The sequence below is a fragment of the Macrotis lagotis genome, chromosome 5, assembly GCF_037893015.1.
Source record: "Macrotis lagotis isolate mMagLag1 chromosome 5, bilby.v1.9.chrom.fasta, whole genome shotgun sequence".
Classification (NCBI taxonomy): Eukaryota; Metazoa; Chordata; class Mammalia; order Peramelemorphia; family Peramelidae; genus Macrotis; species Macrotis lagotis.
The window spans coordinates 206,893,036-206,911,429 of NC_133662.1; the positions used below are offsets into that span (position 1 = coordinate 206,893,036).

An 18,394-nucleotide genomic window follows, 5' to 3' on the forward strand; every position below is an offset into this window, starting at 1 on the left:
GTGTGTGTGTGTGTGTGTGTGTGTGTGTGTGTGTATGAGAGGTATTCTCTCTACTCTCCAAGTGCAAATGGTGATAAAATGAAGAACTTGCTCCAATGGCTCAGTTGACATTGCCAGGATATTATCATTAAAACGCTATAGGAAAATAAGAAAATTTCCCACGCTATCAGCAAAAAAATCCAGCAATTAAGCTAAAGAGAAGTACTGAACCAACAAAAGAAATGTCAGCTTTATAGACTCTGTATCTTGGTTGCCAATGACTGGTTGAATCAGAAGAATGTAATGAACTCCTATAAACTGAGACAATTTTGTGGCATCTGAGTTTCATTCTTTGTGAAGTGATAGCTGGACCTCAGGTACTCAAACTTTTCTCAAAGGCTATCTACACTGGGACTGGTGATTTGCTGAGTCCCATGCCAAAGTAACCAGCAGTAAGTGAAAGCTCTTGTTGATTTTTAACATCTGGACATGCAACTTGTAAATTCCCTATTCAAGGGGTACTCTGGCAAGACTATGTTCCCTATTGCCAGTTTGTTGTTTTGGGTGAGCTGCATCACGATCAATCTCTTTAGGTATCAAACAGCCATCTTCATCCAAACCTTTTGCACATACATTCTTTATCCTTTTATCTTCATAATTCAACTCTCCAAGGGCTCAGTAAGAAGGGTTGAAGGTTAGTACTCTCAGGAATTTAGTTTTGCACAGTTATTAGCACAGTTTCAGGAGGCATACACACAGATTTGGGAAAAATACATGTGAGATAAATATCTGAAAGATTTCTGGTAACTGAATGGCCCAGATCTGGTGCACTCTGTGTTTGCACATAGACAGTTTCTAAGCCAAGATTTAATTCTTGGTGTCTGGAGAGAGCTGGAGCAAGGTCTTTAGTACCTGGTAAATCTTTTCATTAAAACAAGCCATGAAATGATGGAAGCTGACTTCCTGTAGTTTGATCACCTAAGGACTGGATTGGGATGGATTCAAGAAATAGCCATGATTCTCAATTTCCATTGGAGTCTTTAACACAGGAGATACCCAGGATTACTCCCTTAGTAATTTTTTTTAACTGGACTTTTTAGACCAACTGTCCATTGTGGGGGTTCTTGGGTTAAATGGACTCTACAAAAACTCTTGCATTGCCCTTTTGCCTTGTGATTTAGAAAAACATATCTAGATATGTGTATAGCAGGATTTGACATGGTTCTAAGACATTTATTCTTTTAAAAAAATGTCAGATATTGGAAGCATGACTTCTAGAAATGTCAAAGCTTCCTGGACCATTGTCAGGTATTCAAAGATCTCTTTGAGGTACTTAATTACATCATCAAAATGGACCTCATGAATTGCATCTAACAAGAGATGTACTACGACTCTGGTCAACATAAATCTTTGGAATGAAGAGGAGAGTTTGGATATTAAACAAACTTTAATATACAACAAAGGACAGCAAGCTTTCTGGCACTTTGGTAATCCCCTCTTTTGGTTTTGTGCAATAAGAATAAACATAGGAAATATGTGCTTCTCCCCTTCATCTAAATATGCAAAGTCTTAATGTTGCAGAAAAGGTCATGTTAATCAAGTGGTTGCTTGAACCCTGAAGTAACAATTTGGTAAAGAGGGCCTGCTCAATATTGCTTATATAAAGCCATCCTGTTCCAAATCTCCTGCCAGTTTAAAAAAATTCAAATGAAATAAAATGAATGTTCCCTTTCCAAATCACAAAGAAATAAATTTCCTTTCAATAAAGGACCTTGGAAGCATAGAATAAAATTGGAAACTAAAGAAGATAATTTTATAGAATGAATTAGTTAAAAGATAAACTTTAGAAACAGTCAATAATATATAACAATAAGAATGAAAAAAATATTGGATGAAACCAGCATTTGGGGAAGTGGGGGTTTTCATCCCTAAAAGCTTAGATCAATAAAAAAGAGAAAGAACAAATCCATAAATTTGTCAGATAATTAAAATAACTAAAAAAAGAAATTAAAATCCCTCCTCATACATCAAAATAGAAAGCATTAATCTCAAAGGAGAGATTAATAAAATTTAAACCAAAAATAATAAAACCATTATTTAAATTAAATGAAATTGTGATTCAAATTTATGAAAAAGCAATAAAATGCATAGCATATATTCAATGTTACTTTTGTGAGCAATACTATAAGGCAAAAATTCCTCTACTTTCCCTTTGAAAAGTATTTTTTCCATATGGGAGAAATATTTTTATCTTTCCTGAGAACAGAAGAAAGACAGAAAAAGACAAACACATCTCATTTTCTGAATGTATAATCAATGAACCTAAAATATGTCATCAAAATGTTAATTGTTGGAAGGGCTGAGAATGTGAAGAACTTACAAATAATATTGATAAAAACAAAATCAAATTATGTACATTTTAAAAAGTGTTTTAATATGCTATTTTAAAATAGTTGACTTTTTTGAGGGGCAGACATACAAGAACTTTTAGATGCTAATTTCTACAAAAACTGTGAATTGTGCAATACCATGTGTGCTTTAGAAAGTAGGTTACTTCTGAAACATAATGATGTTCTAATGTGCCATGACCTCACCTCTTTTGATGTTCACATCAGTAAGAGTTTAGATTTTGAGTCCCATCCCATATGATTCTTGATAGGTAATTCATATCAAAATTTAGTATAGTAGTTATACTTACTAAGGAGAGTTCCTTCCTCACTTTCTGCCAATGGTATGATTATATCAACTGAATGTATATGTTTTCTGATAGATATCCTTTGTTTTTTGATCTAATCTGATCATCTTTTATAATCATACAATCTTTTATAATCATACAATCTTTGATGATTTAGTCTTTCTTCTGTTTCATTATAATCTAAATTCTCATATATTGTACCCTGTAATTATTTACTATGTATATTCACACTGTCCTTTTAGTAATATGTTTGGTTATTAGTGTATCATAGACTTCTATGACTCTCAACTCTCCAATTTTATGACTTTTAAAATTTTTTGAAAGAAATTTGACCTAATTAAAGGCCAATTAAAAACATTTACTGTAGATGATCTCCAACTTACTTAAGATCTCAATATCTTTGTGTCTTTAGGTTACCTAAGATAAAGCCATATAGTCACTAATCAATAAAAATATTTAAAATATTTACTATGTGATTGGCATTATGCTAAATTCTGAAGAATCAAATGTGAAAAAAGAAAGACATTTCTTGCCATGAAGAGCTTATCATCTTATAGTGGAAGTGGAGAAATATTTAGCTTTAGGCATGTTGGAGATGTTCATGAAGTATAAAGTTAATTCATCCAGAAAAGTCAAAGAAGTCCAAAGTGAGTGCAACCTAGTTGGAAATGAGTTGTCTCTCTTGTGTCCACTCATTATTTGGAGGTTGACTTCTTGCTCATGCCTTGGGGCAGAGGATACAAATTTGGTGAGAGTATAAAGGTTTATTGGATCTTACAAAATAATGGAATGTCATATTATATGAGTTTACTGGGGGGCTTGGTGAAGTCATTGCAGTCAGATAGTAAATGAGAATGTGATGATTCTCATCTTGCTCTGTTTTCACTTTATGTCTCTCTTCATCAATCTTGTAAAAATAGAGGCTTAAGTCTTTCCTTCTTTAAGACTGACATTTAATTCTAATACCTTGGTCCTTGCCTTTTGTTTAGTCTTTCCCATTTAGGCAAATGGGATAGAGGCTGCAATACTGAGAACTTCAAAAGTTCTATAAAGTAAGACTTTGGAATTTGGGGTATTTTCCCTATCAAATTATCACATCCCCCAGTGGTTGTATTTCTCCTACTTCTGAGTGCAGTTCTATTTGATGATTTTCATCAAAGGATATTAATTTCGAAAGTATAGCAAGAACTAATGGACAAACATTTGTCTTCCCTCAAACTGTATAAAAACACTCTCCCCTACCTTGGGAAGTGTTTGCTCATTCACTGCATCTTCTATGTAAAAGTGGGTCCATCAAACAAATGTTTTCCTGCATGGCACGTATACAAGTCTCTCAACTGTGAATTGAGTTGTATTCCAAAAGCCACTGTATAGTTTAAGACAGTATGACTTTGTGTTTCAATGCTGGAATATTATGAAGAGATCCAAGAATACAGAGATATGAGGACAATGGGAAAGTCTAGATCGTTCACCTAAAATTGAAAAGAAAGGCCAAGGAGCAGTCTGTTTTGTTCTGTTGGGGTCAAATGTTGGAGTCTGATGCTTGGATGTTCAAGACATCCTCACATCATTATCTCTCATGGAATCTTTCTGTTTATATATAAAATACATATACATATACAAATATACATAATAATAATAAATGTTTCAAGAAACATATATTTCCTTTTTTCAATGAAGTGGCATGTAAGAGGGAATACTCAATAGATTTCTGTTCATTTAAAAAATAAAAATAGATGAGGTGAAGAGTGCTATACAAATGGCATGCTGAATGTACATTGTGATTCCCTAAAAGAAAAAGTAGAGACCCAAGTCAAAGTTTCAGTGCATAAAGAAAAGTAAATTAAACCATACATTCATATACTATATCTTGTTTAACCTTCCCCAATTGATGGGCATCCCCTCAATTTCTGATTCTTTTCCAGAAAAATTTGCTGTTTTGAACATTTTGAAACAAATAGGACTTATCCCCTTTTTTTATTATTTCTTTTGAATATTGGCCTAGAATTAGAATTGCTAGGTCAAGTAGTTCCATATTGTTCTCCAGAATGGTTGAATCACTTCACAATTCCACCAGCAATGCATTAATATTTCAATCCTCCCACAAGCTCCCCAACATTGATCATTTTCTGTTTTTTTTTTATCTTAGTCAATCTGATAGGAATGAGGTGATACTTCAGAGTTGTGTTAATTTGCTTTTCTCTATACACTGAAATTCCAATTTGGGTCCCTACTCTTTCTTCCAGGGAATCACAATGTGCACCGAGCATCCCACTTGTATATCACTCTTTACCCCATCTGATTGAATAGAGGTAAGGTAAGAAGGGAGGGTGCAGGGAAATTTTGTAACTTAAAAAAAAATATATATATATATATATATATATATATATATATGCATCTGGATGAATGTTGAAAAAATAAACTATCAAAAATGAAATTACAAATTGGTGTATAAAAGAGTGCTTATGATTTTTCAAAGGAAAGAGAACAGGCCAGGAAAGTAGAAAATATATTTCATGTGATATTAGAAGAACCAAAACTTTAAAGGTAATCAGAATAATATCGGAAAACAGGTTTTAAAAAAACCCTAAAACTTGGAACAGTAGTTCCTCTATTCCAGGTCTATTGCAGTAGAGGGAAAGAGTGGTTGAGAATTGCTTGAATCTTACCCTCATTGGATTTAACTCAAAGAGATATCATTTATATTCATTTGGTGAAGAATTAGCAAGAACAGAGGAAAAAGGGAGGATGGCTAATTGAAGGGAGGGCAGATTGAGGGAAGTGGTGGTCAGAAGCAAAGCACAGATAAGGAGGGATTGGATGAAAGGAAAAATAAAAGTACAAATGAGGGAAAATAGGATTGAAAGGAATACAGAGTAGATATTCTTAACTGTGAAGATAAATGGGTGGGCCTCTCCCATAAAATGGAAGTGGATAGCAGTGTGGATTAAAAAAAATCATCCAATATATTGTTTACAAGAAAAACATTTAAAGCAGATACATGAAAACAGAGTAAAGATAAAAGACTCAAAAAGAGTATATTATGCTTCAGGTGAAGTAACAGAAAAGCTAGGGGAGCTATATTGTCAGAAAAAGTTAAAGGCAAAATAGGTCAAATTAAAAGGACACTGTATTTTCCTAAAAGGTATCATGGAGAATGAATAAATTTATCAATTTTAAAGATAAATGCACCAAGTGGTATAGCATTCAGATTCTTAGAGGGGAAGTTAAATGAATTATAGGAAGACATTGAAAGCAAAATTATACTATTTGGGAGCCCCAGCTTCCATCTCTCCTAAATAAATAAATTTAATTACAAAACAAAGAAAGAAATTAAAGGAGATAAATAAAATGTGAGAAACATTAAATATGGTAGATCTCTACAGAAAATTGTAGGATGATAGAAAGAAATTTGACTTTTTCTCAGTGATACATGATACCTAAACAAAAATTGATCATGTATTTGGGCAATAAAAACCTCACAATGAGATGGAGAAAGAAAGAAATATTTTTGCATCCTTATCAGGTCATGATGGAATAGAAATTACATGCTCTAAAAGGTCATGCAAAGATAAACTTAAATTAATTGGAGACTAAATAAACTAAGTTTAAAGAATGAGTAGATAAAAAAATCATAGAAATAAGCAACAATTTCATTTAAGAAAAATGACAATAATGGGAGACTCATCAAAACTTGTGGGATGCAGGGTGGCGTAGTGAATAAAGTACCAGCCTTGGAGTCAGGAGTACCTGGGTTCAAATTTGGTCTCAGACACTTAATAATTACCTAGCTGTGTGACCTTGGGCAAGCCACTTAACCCCATTTGCCTTGCAAAAACCTAAAAAAAAACTTGTGGGATGGAGATAATGGGGGAATGGGGGAGGGAAGGGGGTATAGGTGATAGAAGAGAGGGAAGATCATGGGAGAGGCTACTCAGATACAAAACAATTCTGAATAGGGACAGGTGAAAGGACAGAGAGAATAGAATAAATGAGAATTGGGAGGAATAGAGTGGAGGGAAATACAGCTACTAATAGCAACTATGGAAAAATATTGAAGCAGCTCTATGATAAACTTATGATAAAGAGGGCAACTCATCCCAGAGACAGAGCCATTTAAATCTGAACACAGACTGAAATAAACTGTTTTTTTCTCTCACTATTCTTGATGCATCTCCATCATTTAGGGGTGAGGAGGACTTATGTTTACTTTCAGAAGATTATTGAAATAATATAAAATTAATAAATGAAATTGTCACAAAAAATAGGTGAAGAAGGAGTTCTGCCATATTTCCTTTATAACACCAATAACCTGCTGTTACCTAAACTAGGAAGAGCTAAAACAGAATAAGAAAATTAGGAACTAATTTCCCTAGTAAATATTGATGCAAAAATTTAAATATTAGCTAAAACATTATAGCAAATTATCATTAGGATAGTGCTCTATGATTAGGTGGAGTTTATACCAGAAATGCAGGCATAGTTAGCATAGTTGACCATATTAATTAGGAAATTAACAGAAATCATATGATTATCTAAACAGATACTAAAAAGTTTTTGACAAAAATATAACATCCATTCCTTTTCAAAATAATAGAAACCAGATGAAGAAATGCAGTTTTCCTTAAAATGATAAGTATTATCTATCTAAAGCCATCAGCAGCATTATGTACAATGGGAATAAGCTAGAAGTACCATCAATAAGATCAAGGTTATCACCAGTATTATTTAATGGTATACTAAAAATCTTAGCTGTAGCAATTAAAAAAAGAAGGAATGAGAATAGACAATGAGGAAACAAAACTCTCACTATATGCAGATGACATGATGCTATACTTAGGGAATCCTAAAAAATCAACTAAAATAACACCTGAAAAAGTTAACAACTTTAGCAAAGTTGCAGGATATGAAATAAACACACAGTTTTTTATATGTTGTCCACAAAGCCCAACAGCAAGACATGGGAAGACAAAGTCTATTGTTGGATTCCACCTTCCTAGACAAAACTATAAACTATATAAACAAAGTACAAAACTTTTTTCACACAAATGAGGTCAGATCTAAATAGCTGGGAAAATGTCAAGTAGGCATGGGTGGGCAGAGTTAACGTATTTCCCCATATATAAGACACACCCTTTTTTGAAAAATGTGGGGTCTAAAAAGTGGGAACAACTTATACAGTGGTTGTAGTTTTTTCTTACATTTCCCACTTTTTGAGGTTGTTTTAGTGCTCATTGTTGAAGATTTTTTACTTGTATTTTCCATTTTTTTTTCATGCTTGTTGTCTTTGTGCTCATTGTTTCATATTTGTTACCCATATATAGGTTACATTTTGCTACATTCTTCCCAGAAACAGCTCAGAAAAGATTTTCATACCGTGCTGAATTCAAGTTCAAAGGGATCCAGTTTCCAAAAGAGAATGGAAATTGCACTGCTGAACATCAGTTTGGTCCCCCTTCAACTGAGAAAACAATCTGAGACAGGGAAGACGAAACCCTACTGAAAATTCCTCTGCAGAAGAAAGTCATTAATTACCTGCGTTAGAAAGGGAATTGAAGAGATACACTGAAGATCAAAGGGCACTTGGAATTCCTGTGACCACAAAGATGGTTCAGCAAGAGGTAAAAAGAATTGCTGATGAAAAAGAAGTGACTGATTTCAAAGGAGTATACAATGGGTGCTTCAGGTTCATGAAATTGAATAAACTAGGCATGCTTCCTTGCAACAGACTTGAATTTCATGATAAATAAAACTTGAATTCAATGACCTTATGTAATTTTTTTCAAGTTTTGGACCTTCAAATTAAGGTGCATCTTATACAGGGAGGGAAATATGGTAATTTAATTTTAGAAAATGACAATTAAAATAACCAATTTACTTATTTAGTGACATCCCAATAAAATTAACCAAAAATTATTTTATATTACTAGAAGAAATAGCAAAACTCATCTGTGCTTATAAAAGGTCAAGAAAATCAAGGGACTAAATTTTCTGTTTCTGTTGGTTTTTTTGGTTTGTTTTTATTTTTGTTTTTCAAGGCAAGGGGGTTAAGGTACCTGTCCAATGTCACAATTAGGCAGTTATTGAGTGTCTGAGGCAGATTTAAACTCAAGTCTTCCTGACTTCAGGGTCCATGCTCTGGGAATAAATTTTTAAAAATGCTAAGGAATGTAGCCTAGCCATACTAGTTCTAAAATTATATTATAAAGGAACAGACATAAAAATTCTCTAATTCTGGCTAAGAATCAAAATGGTGTTCAATAGAATAGATTAGGTGCAAAAGAAAGAGTATTAAAGGATTATTTTAGTTTACTGTTTGACAAATTCAAAGACTCCAGCTCCTTTGATAAAAATATCCTATTTGACAAAATCTACTGGGAAAATGGAAAATAGTATAGTAGAAATTAAGCATAGATCAACATCTCACATCCAATACCAAGACAAGGTTGAAATTAGTTCATGATTTAGATATTAAAGGTGGTACCATAAGCCAATTAGGAAAGCAAAGAATAGATTATTTATCAAATCTATGGAGAGGGGAAGAAGTGATGACCAAATAAAAAATAGAGAAAATTATGAAATGCAAAATGAACAATTTTGTTTAAATTAGGTTAAAAAAATTTTACAGGGGTGGCTAACTGGTACAGTGGATAGAGCACCAGTCCTGGAGGCAGGAGTACCTGAGTTCAAAACCGGCCTCAGACAGTTAATAATTACCTAGTTGTGTGGCCTTGGCCAAGACACTTAACCCCATTGTCTTGCAAAGGAAAAAAAAACCTAAGAAAAGAAAAGAAAAAAGTTTTTTACACAAATAAGATCAATTAAATCTTGATTAGAAGGAAAGAAGAATGCTAGGAAGCCATTTTTATAGTCATTTCTTCTGATAAAGACCTCATTTCTCAAGTATGTAGAGAACTGAGGCAAATTTATAAAAATTCAAATCATTCCCCAAATAACAAAAAAGATATCAACAGCAGATTTCAGAAGAAGAAATTAAAGCTATCTATAGTCATATGAAACTCCTGCTCTCTTTTGATTAGAGAAATGCAAATTAAAAGAACTTTGAGGTAACACCTCACATCAATTAGATAGGCTAATATGATAGAAAATGATAAAAGTTAGAGGGAATTTTGGGAAACTTAGACACATTAAAAAGTCTGGATAGAGTTGTAAACTGATCCAACTATTCCGAAAGCAGTTGAAAACTAAGCCCAAAGGGCTATAAAACTGATTAGACCCTTTGATTCATCAATTCCATTACTATATCTGTATCCCAGAGAAATCACAGAAAATGGGCTATATTGAAATATAAAAATTACTATTTTTTTAGTTTTTACAAGGAAATGGGGTTAAGTGGCTTGCCCAAGACCACACAGTTAGGTAATTATTAAGTGTCTGAGGCTGGATTTGAACTCAGGTACTCCTGACTCTAGGGCTGGTGCGCTGTCCACTGTGCCACGTAGCCACCCCAAAAATTATTTATAGAAGTTATTTTTCTAGTGCAAAGAATTGAAAACTCAGAAGATGCCCATGAATTGAGGAATAGTTGAACAAATTTTGTCATATAAATGTGATGCAATATTATTGTTCTTTAAGAAATTATTAGCAGACCAATTTCAGAAAAACCTGGAAAAACTTACATGAACTTTTATTGAGTTAAATGAATACAACCAGGAGAATGTTGTACATGGTAACAGAATCACTGTGTGATGATCAAACATCAACACTAAAGACAATTCATCTCAGTGATACAGTAAGGAAAGACTTTTCAAAAGTGAAAGGAAATGCCATTCACAAGCAGAAAAAGAACTATTGAGTCAAAATGCAAATCAAATCGTGCCATTTGAACTCTTAAAATTTGTTTCCTTCTTTTTCCTTTATTGTGATGTTTTCCTTTTGTTCTGAATCTTCCTTTTATAAAATGACTGATATGGAAATTTATGTAACATTATTGTACCTGTTTTTATCTATAAATATATACATATATTATATATATACATATTTTTTATATATCAAATTGCAGGCTGTTTTAGGGAGGTGGAAGCAAGTGAGGGAGGGAGGAAAAATTTGCAACTTTAAAGTTTGCAACAATTGATGATGAAAGCTATCTTTAAATGTATTAAAAATAAAATGCTATTGAAAGTCAAATTAAAAAATAATTACTGGAGTTTTGTCTTTTTGTCTAAGATATTGTACCACTGATTTCTGTTTATTATATTTTCCATCATTTTGCATGAGATTCTTGCCATTTTTGTCTATATTGTTTCATTATTATTATTTTGTATTTATCTGAAATGATGTTTTATTACTTTTATTATGTGTCATTGAATAAATAAGTCAGTGTAGGTGGAATTACTGCTTTTTATATTATAATGACAGATCATAACCATGAATAATTGCTTTTGTCCAATTCCATTCAATAATATTGAATCATACTCAGGTTATCTCCTTTTTATAAATATTTTATATATTTAATTTAGGTTTGCTAAAGATACATTGAGTATTCCCATTAGTTTTACTGACTTTATTTCTTAGTTTATTTAGTGTATTCTTTAAATATTTCAATGCAATGGTGCCATGTGCATTTAGAGGAAAGTCATATTCATTCCCCAACTCCTTCCACATTTGATTTGATTATATGTGATAATAAATTTCTTAATTTTCCTACCTGCTTTCCCTTAGTGTATTTTACACCATCTATTTTTTCTTTCTTCTCAATATTCCATCAACACAGGACAAAATAACGTCTAACAGTTTTTCTCATTTCACCAGCTCTCTGACATGTTATCGCATTAGAATTTTTAAAAATCTCTTTATCACTCCTTCCTTCCTGCCTTAGATGGAAAGCAGTCCTTCCTTGTAAAATTGTTTGTAATTACTTCTTTTAATTATCTTTTGATATTCATTTTTATCTAGTATCTCTGGATTTTTTCAATGACATTTTTTGTAGTTGTTGCTGTTTAAGTTTCAGAAGGTGATCACTGAATAATCGCTGTTTTCTTTTCTCATTAATATATCATGTAATTCTCTTAACCCCATTGCCTTGCAAAAACTACAAAATAGATATATCATATAATTTTAAAATTAATTTGTTGAAATATTTTTTTCTGTTTTTATTTTGTTACATATTTATGGTTATGAATTTACTTACACTTACAATTCACTTACAATAATATTATTCTCCTCTCAATCTTAGCTGCAACTCAAGGTGATAAAGACAATTGTCTTTGAGATAATTACCAAGGCTGAAGAGATCCAATTTCATGTGGGTGAACTGTGATAATACATCATGAAACCCCTAGCAACCTATGGGACATCAAAGAGACATCTTGAGTCTGTACTCCATATATCAACTTATTTGGGAGTATAGATTTTTTGAATTTCCAGAAAAGAACTACCCAAATTCACATGGTAAGGAATGGGTGAAAACTGACATATAAATTTATAATTCCATTTGTCAAATGAAACAATCAATTTTGCAAAGAATGAAAACTTGCAAGGGAAAATATAAAGAGATATTAAGAATTGACCACATCATAGGATTTGCAGTTCTGAGGGACAAGGATTAACTCTTAGTTCTGTAAACAATTGGAATTTCATATTCTATGACTTACAAGGCACACTTGAATTATGCTGGAATGGTTTCAAATGACTTTTCCACAATCTGGAAGAAAATACTTTAAGAAGAAAGAGCAAAGTCTACTTTAATTGAGCTGTCACAACAGCTGGGAATACATTATTTCTCTCAACATCTCTAGGATTTAATGATTGTCTCTTGACATAAACACTGGCACAGGGGTAGAAACTGAAAGGGAAAAATGGAGAAATGTTTAAGATGAGACAGAGAAGGAATAGAAGCTCAGAATTCTAGTAAGCTTGAACATCTTGGACCAAACTCAAAAAAAGTGTTCAGTGTTTTGAAGAAAAAAATGTGTTAGATTAAGTAAAATTAAAATATTTGAGACAGAGATTTGTGCTAATTGATGAGATTAGAAGTTAGATTGAATAATTCAAGATGTAAAATAAGAAATTGAAACTATGGGTGCAGATAGCTTCCTCTAGAAGTTTGACTGTGAAAGGAAAGAGAAATGTAGAACAAATAATTTGCGAATTCAGTCTTTTAGAGTTTGTAGAGAAAAAGAAACCAAAAGGTAATTGATACACAAATATAAACTAACACCAGAGCAATAAAACTACATTTAAGACATTATAGGATATTTCAGTTATATTGAAGTTTAAAATTACTATCAACCATCACGTAAATTGCCCCTTTTCATTCTAGTTTTTTTAACCACTGTACATGAATTTTTAGGAAGTTAAATCCCATTCTGTATTGGAATATTAGGAATCAGATCAATTGTTTTCCCCTTTATTTACTTATTATTTATTTAAAAAAACATGTTCAACAAATTTAGGCAGAATTATTAAGGGTATTGTAGAAAAGTAGTATAGTAGGGCTTGGAGAAACTTTAATGCAATATAAATTAGAAGGAAAAGAGGAATTTTTTTCTTTTCCTTAAGGTGAAAGTAGAACATAAACCCATATTTACATTTTACTTTAAAGATTTCTTTTATCTTCTTATTTTAAAGATAATTTTGCTTTATATTTTTATATTTTGAAAATTTGAAAAATACAAAATTAGACCAGTAAAACATTGCAAATATCTTCTATTTAATTTAGGCACCTTGAATTGTCTATGAATAGAGAGAATTTAAGTTTCTGAATATCTTTTAAACCATATTTTCATTAAAAATTTATTCATCATAACACCCACATTAAATTTGAGCCAATTTTAAGTGTAAAGTGCAATGATTCCTTGGGATTACTTAAAGCAAACAAAATAAAAATCATGTATGCAACAACAATAGCTATTCTTCCTAAGATGTGATTGACATAATTTGAGATAATCAACTTCAATAAAACATATTTTGATATATAATCTTATAATTATTCAATCTCTAGATTGCACTGCAACTTTATCTACTATAACTCAGGTCTTCTTCTGAAGCTTCACTATAGCTCATGACAATATTGATCCTGTTTACAATTAATGAACTCTGTATTGTAACTGCCTAAGCCAAGATTCTTTGTCTCTCATCTTAGTAAACAAATTCAACTGAACTGTAATCAGTTAAATTTAGAAATTCAGTTCTCCTGCTAGTCACTATAGTATTCTTGCCTGGAATTTAACTGATATCCTTGAGGGATGAAGGTGAATATTAGGAAATATTATCTAATTTTTTTTTATTCCACTTACTCTTCAAGCATATTTTCTCTGTGATCCAGGGGCGGCTAGGTGGCAGAGTAGATAAAGCACCAGCCCTAGAGTCAGGAGTACCTGGGTTCAGGTCCGGCCTCAGACCCTTAATAATTGCCTAGCTGTGTGGCCTTGGGCAAGCCACTTAACCCCATTTGCCTTGCAAAAACCTAAAAAAAAAGAATGTTTTCTCTGGGATCCAAAGAAAATTAACCTTGCAGGTGGATTCAAATGCTGAACTTTTCTTAGAAATAGGAGGGAAGGAGGAATTTAAAGCTAAGACCTGTTTTCTAGATTTTAACCAATTATATTGTTACTCACTCTTGAGTTCTAAAACCAATCATGTTGTCTTCACCCTCATAATGTTGCCAGTTCTGTAATCAATTGCATTATTTCTGCATCTGTCCTATTCTTTTTTTTTGTTTTAAGAATAGAAAAAGAACTATACCTTAATCTGGGGGGGGGGTTGTCTGATGAATGCATTTATTGGACCTGCTTTATGCTTTATTATCAAGTTTAGATCATAAAATCTTTATGATTAACTATATTTTAAATCTGTTTGCTGTGATTGTAATTTTCCATAATTATCAGTTTTAAAACTTTAAAAAGAAGGAAAGTATTCAAAATTACATAAAACAGCACTTTTTGTTTTAACAAGGAATTGAAAACTTATTGAGTTAACATCTATTAAAGAATGGCTGTACGAAATGAAGAATATAATAGTTTCAGAGGCACTTAGGAAGACTTGTATGAATTGCTGTAGATTGAAAAGAAAAGGACCATAAGAATGATTCAGGGGAAAATAACTTTATAGGACCAAAAAAATCTTATAATTCAGTAATAAATATAGTGCCATTTTTTTGCTTTTTTTATCAATTGACATTTTATTTTATTATTCCATTTACATGTTATAAATTTTTTTCAAAATTCATCCACATGCATATGCATATTTAAGTTACATAATTTCCTTCGATCTTCCCTTTCCTATCTCCCCTCAGTGGTGAACAGTCAGGTGAATATTGTACATTCAGGTTTCTGATAAACATGTTTACAGATTAATCATTTTTCATTATGAGGAATTAGAATTAAGAGAAAAGAAAGAAAGCCATGAAATAGAAAAGAAATACATGAGAAATTTTTTAAAAAGTGAATATAATGTTCATTCAGATTCAAGAGTGTTTTTTTTCCTTCTTCTGCATGGGGATAGCATTATCCATAGAACTGCCAAGAGGAGTTTCATCCATTAAAGCTGATCAATTCCCAATGTTGCTGTTAATGTGTACAATGATCTGTTGGTTCTATTCCCATTACTAAGCATCAGATCCTGTAATTCCTTCCATTCTTCTCTAGCAAACCATTTATGTTTTCTTTTAGACCAATAATCTCCCATAGTATTCATGTACCATAATTTGTTCAGCCATTCCCCAATTGATGGACATGCCCTCAATTTCCAATTCTTTGCCACCACAAAAAGAGCTACTATGGATATTGTAGAATGCATGGGACTTTTCCCATTTTTTTATGATTTCTTCTGGATATAGCCCTAGTTCAATATAGTGTTAAATCAGTTCATGAACAATTATTAAGCATATGTAAGGTCTTGTGCTGGGGACACAAGTATAAAGAAGGAAACAATTGTTACTCAAATTCTTTACATTCTAACAGGGGATTTATACAGATAATATGTGCACATATGTGTGAATATATGGCATATGTACCATATATATCAAATGAATTAATGCAATGAAACTCAATATGTTAATTTGGAAGGAAAATGTGGCAGTAGAGAGGGACAGGAAAGGCTTTGGCCTTTAAGAGATGATAGATTTTGAGTATTATGTCTTTTGAACACCAGTGATCTCACACCAGGGAGTATAAAGACTAGGAATATAGAATGAGACAAGCAAGTTCTGATATGGTGAAAGTGATGATTTGGGGGCAGATAATCGTTGCAGAGTATAGAGAAGAGTACTTGAAATAAGAAATCTAAGTTCAAATTCTATCAGACAATTATTAATCATCATCTGGACTGCAAAGGTAAGTGAACCTATGCACAGAATTCAATATTCCCATTGGGTGTAACTAATGATTTCTCATATGGAAAATAACTTTTTTCATGTTATTGTTAGACCAAAATTAGAACAAGCAAGTAAATTAATCCATACTTTGAGGCATCTAAGTTTCAGGGGATGTATTGAGTGCACAATCATTTGCAAACAAAATGCCATGCACCAACTCTTCCTCCACTTTAGTGTTGGATTGTAGTTTTTTTTTTTAATTAAATATTTTACTGTCAGTGTGAAAAATGTTGGTGAATCAGAAGATGACTGTGCACTCACTGTAGCTTCTGAGGATGAGATGTGAAAAATATGATATGATTCTTTACTGTTTATGCTAATTTTATCTAATAATTTACACCAAGAATATCTCTAATCTCTTTTCTATCCAACTTTATAGCATTTTTATATCATACCACTAATTATAGTAAATGAAGAAATATTGAATGCTATAAACAAATTTACTTATCTAGACAAGTATAAATTCTAAGAATGTACACATAGATGATAGTGTTGATATACACATTGCCAGAGCTAGTTCAGGGTTTGTGAGATGTTGAAGGAAAGTGTGAAAGAGACGAATTAGTATACTGCCCTGCAAACTAAAGGTCTTCAGAATCACCGTGGTCTCTTCATTGTTGTATTCCTGTGACACTTGGATAGTATTCTAGTACCATGCTAGAAAATTGAATTGCTTTCATTTGAATTGATTTAAGATGATTCTGAAGATCACTTGACAAAATAGATACCAGACACTGAGTTTTTTTTTTCTTGAGATAAACTGCCAAGCATTCAAACTCTACTGCAGAAAGTACAACTTCAATGTATTTACTATATTATTCAGAAAACAAAAGTACATTTTTCTAAAAATATATTTTTAGAGAATTTACAAGGTAAGTGCTCCCATGGAGGTAAGAAGTAGCATAAGGATATTCTCATGTTCTCTATGAAGTACTTTGGAATTGATTACATGACATGGAAGATATTGGCATAATGTTTCTTCATATGACATGCCTGCATCAAAGAAAGTCCTGGGTTTTATTTATGAAGCAGAATTGCAGTGCCTCAAAAGAAATGTAAGATTCACAAATTTAGAGATATCTATAGTCCAAATGTTTACATGGACTATTTGTGTCTAATCTCTAATAAAATGTTCCTAATTCACCCTGACACCAACATAGTGAGTTGGTCTTTTTGGTCTTCTTCAAGAATGACAGAAGGTAGCTAACCAACTAATCAATCATGTCCCAGATATTTTGCTAAATATTGTACATTGCTTATTTAATTATAATTCAATAAATATGTGAATTAGGTGCATTTTCATCATTCATTTTACAATTGAGGAAACAGGGTCAAGCTGAAATTAAATTGAATGCCTGGATGGTACAGGGGATAAAGCACTGGACTTGGAGTCAGGAGTACAGGAGTTTGTATCCAGTCTCTGCCACCTGACACTAACTGTATGATCTTTGCCAAGTCACTTAACTCTAATTTCCTTGCATTCAGGGCCATCTCCAGTTGTCCTGATTCCTATCTGGCCATTGGACCCAGATGTCTCCAGAGGGAAAAAGTGAGACTGATAATTTAACATAGCAACCCACCCTCACTCAAATCCAATTCACTTGCTTGCCAGAGTATCAACTCCCTGTTGTGTAATCTTTTTAAAGAATGAAGGACAAACATCAATGACACACCTTAAGTCAAACAGTTAGATTCTAAAGCTGTGTTTCAATTCAAGGCTTCTTGATCTAAGCTCACTGCTCTCTCCACTAGGAAAAAAAATACTCCATTTGATTAAAGCCCCAGATTTGTGCTTAATTAGATATGTTGCCTCTTATAAGTCCCTTTACCTCTATGGATGATTTTCTTCTTAATTGAAAGAAGAGAAAGTTGGTCAAAATATTTCAGATCCCTTAGGCTATACCAGTTAATGATACTCTCATATGATTGATTGGATGCAACAACTTTATAACACTTTTTAAGAAATCTTAATTTGCCTTCCATTTTGGATTCATACCTGAAACTATGCTCTACCTTTCATAAGCTGACTTGTGGATAATCTGAAAACTATAATTTTTAGTCAATCTATATGAAAATAGATTGTTTCATTTGTAATAGCATTTATTTTATATGTAATAACAAAGAAGTGTTTTTAGTGTCTTACTAATGAGTAGTTTTTGCCTTTTCAATCATATCACAAATCTATCAGACAGAAATTTCTGAAAATATATGATACCAAGAAATTTTTCTTTTCCAGGAATTTGATATTTCTCAGTCACATGCAATACAAAAAAATTGGTACTCAAATAATCACAAAAAATTTCATATTTATATTATGTTTTGATATTTGGTACATCACACTCCTATGAACCAACTTGAATGTCCTTTACTCCTGGATATCATCT

General features: G+C 32.2%; 1 pseudogene; it reads right to left on the reverse strand.

Moving 5' to 3' along the window:
• The window catches only part of LOC141489458 (ubiquitin conjugation factor E4 A-like), a 40,802-nt pseudogene that overhangs the window by 1,076 nt on the left and 21,332 nt on the right, over positions 1-18,394 (reverse strand).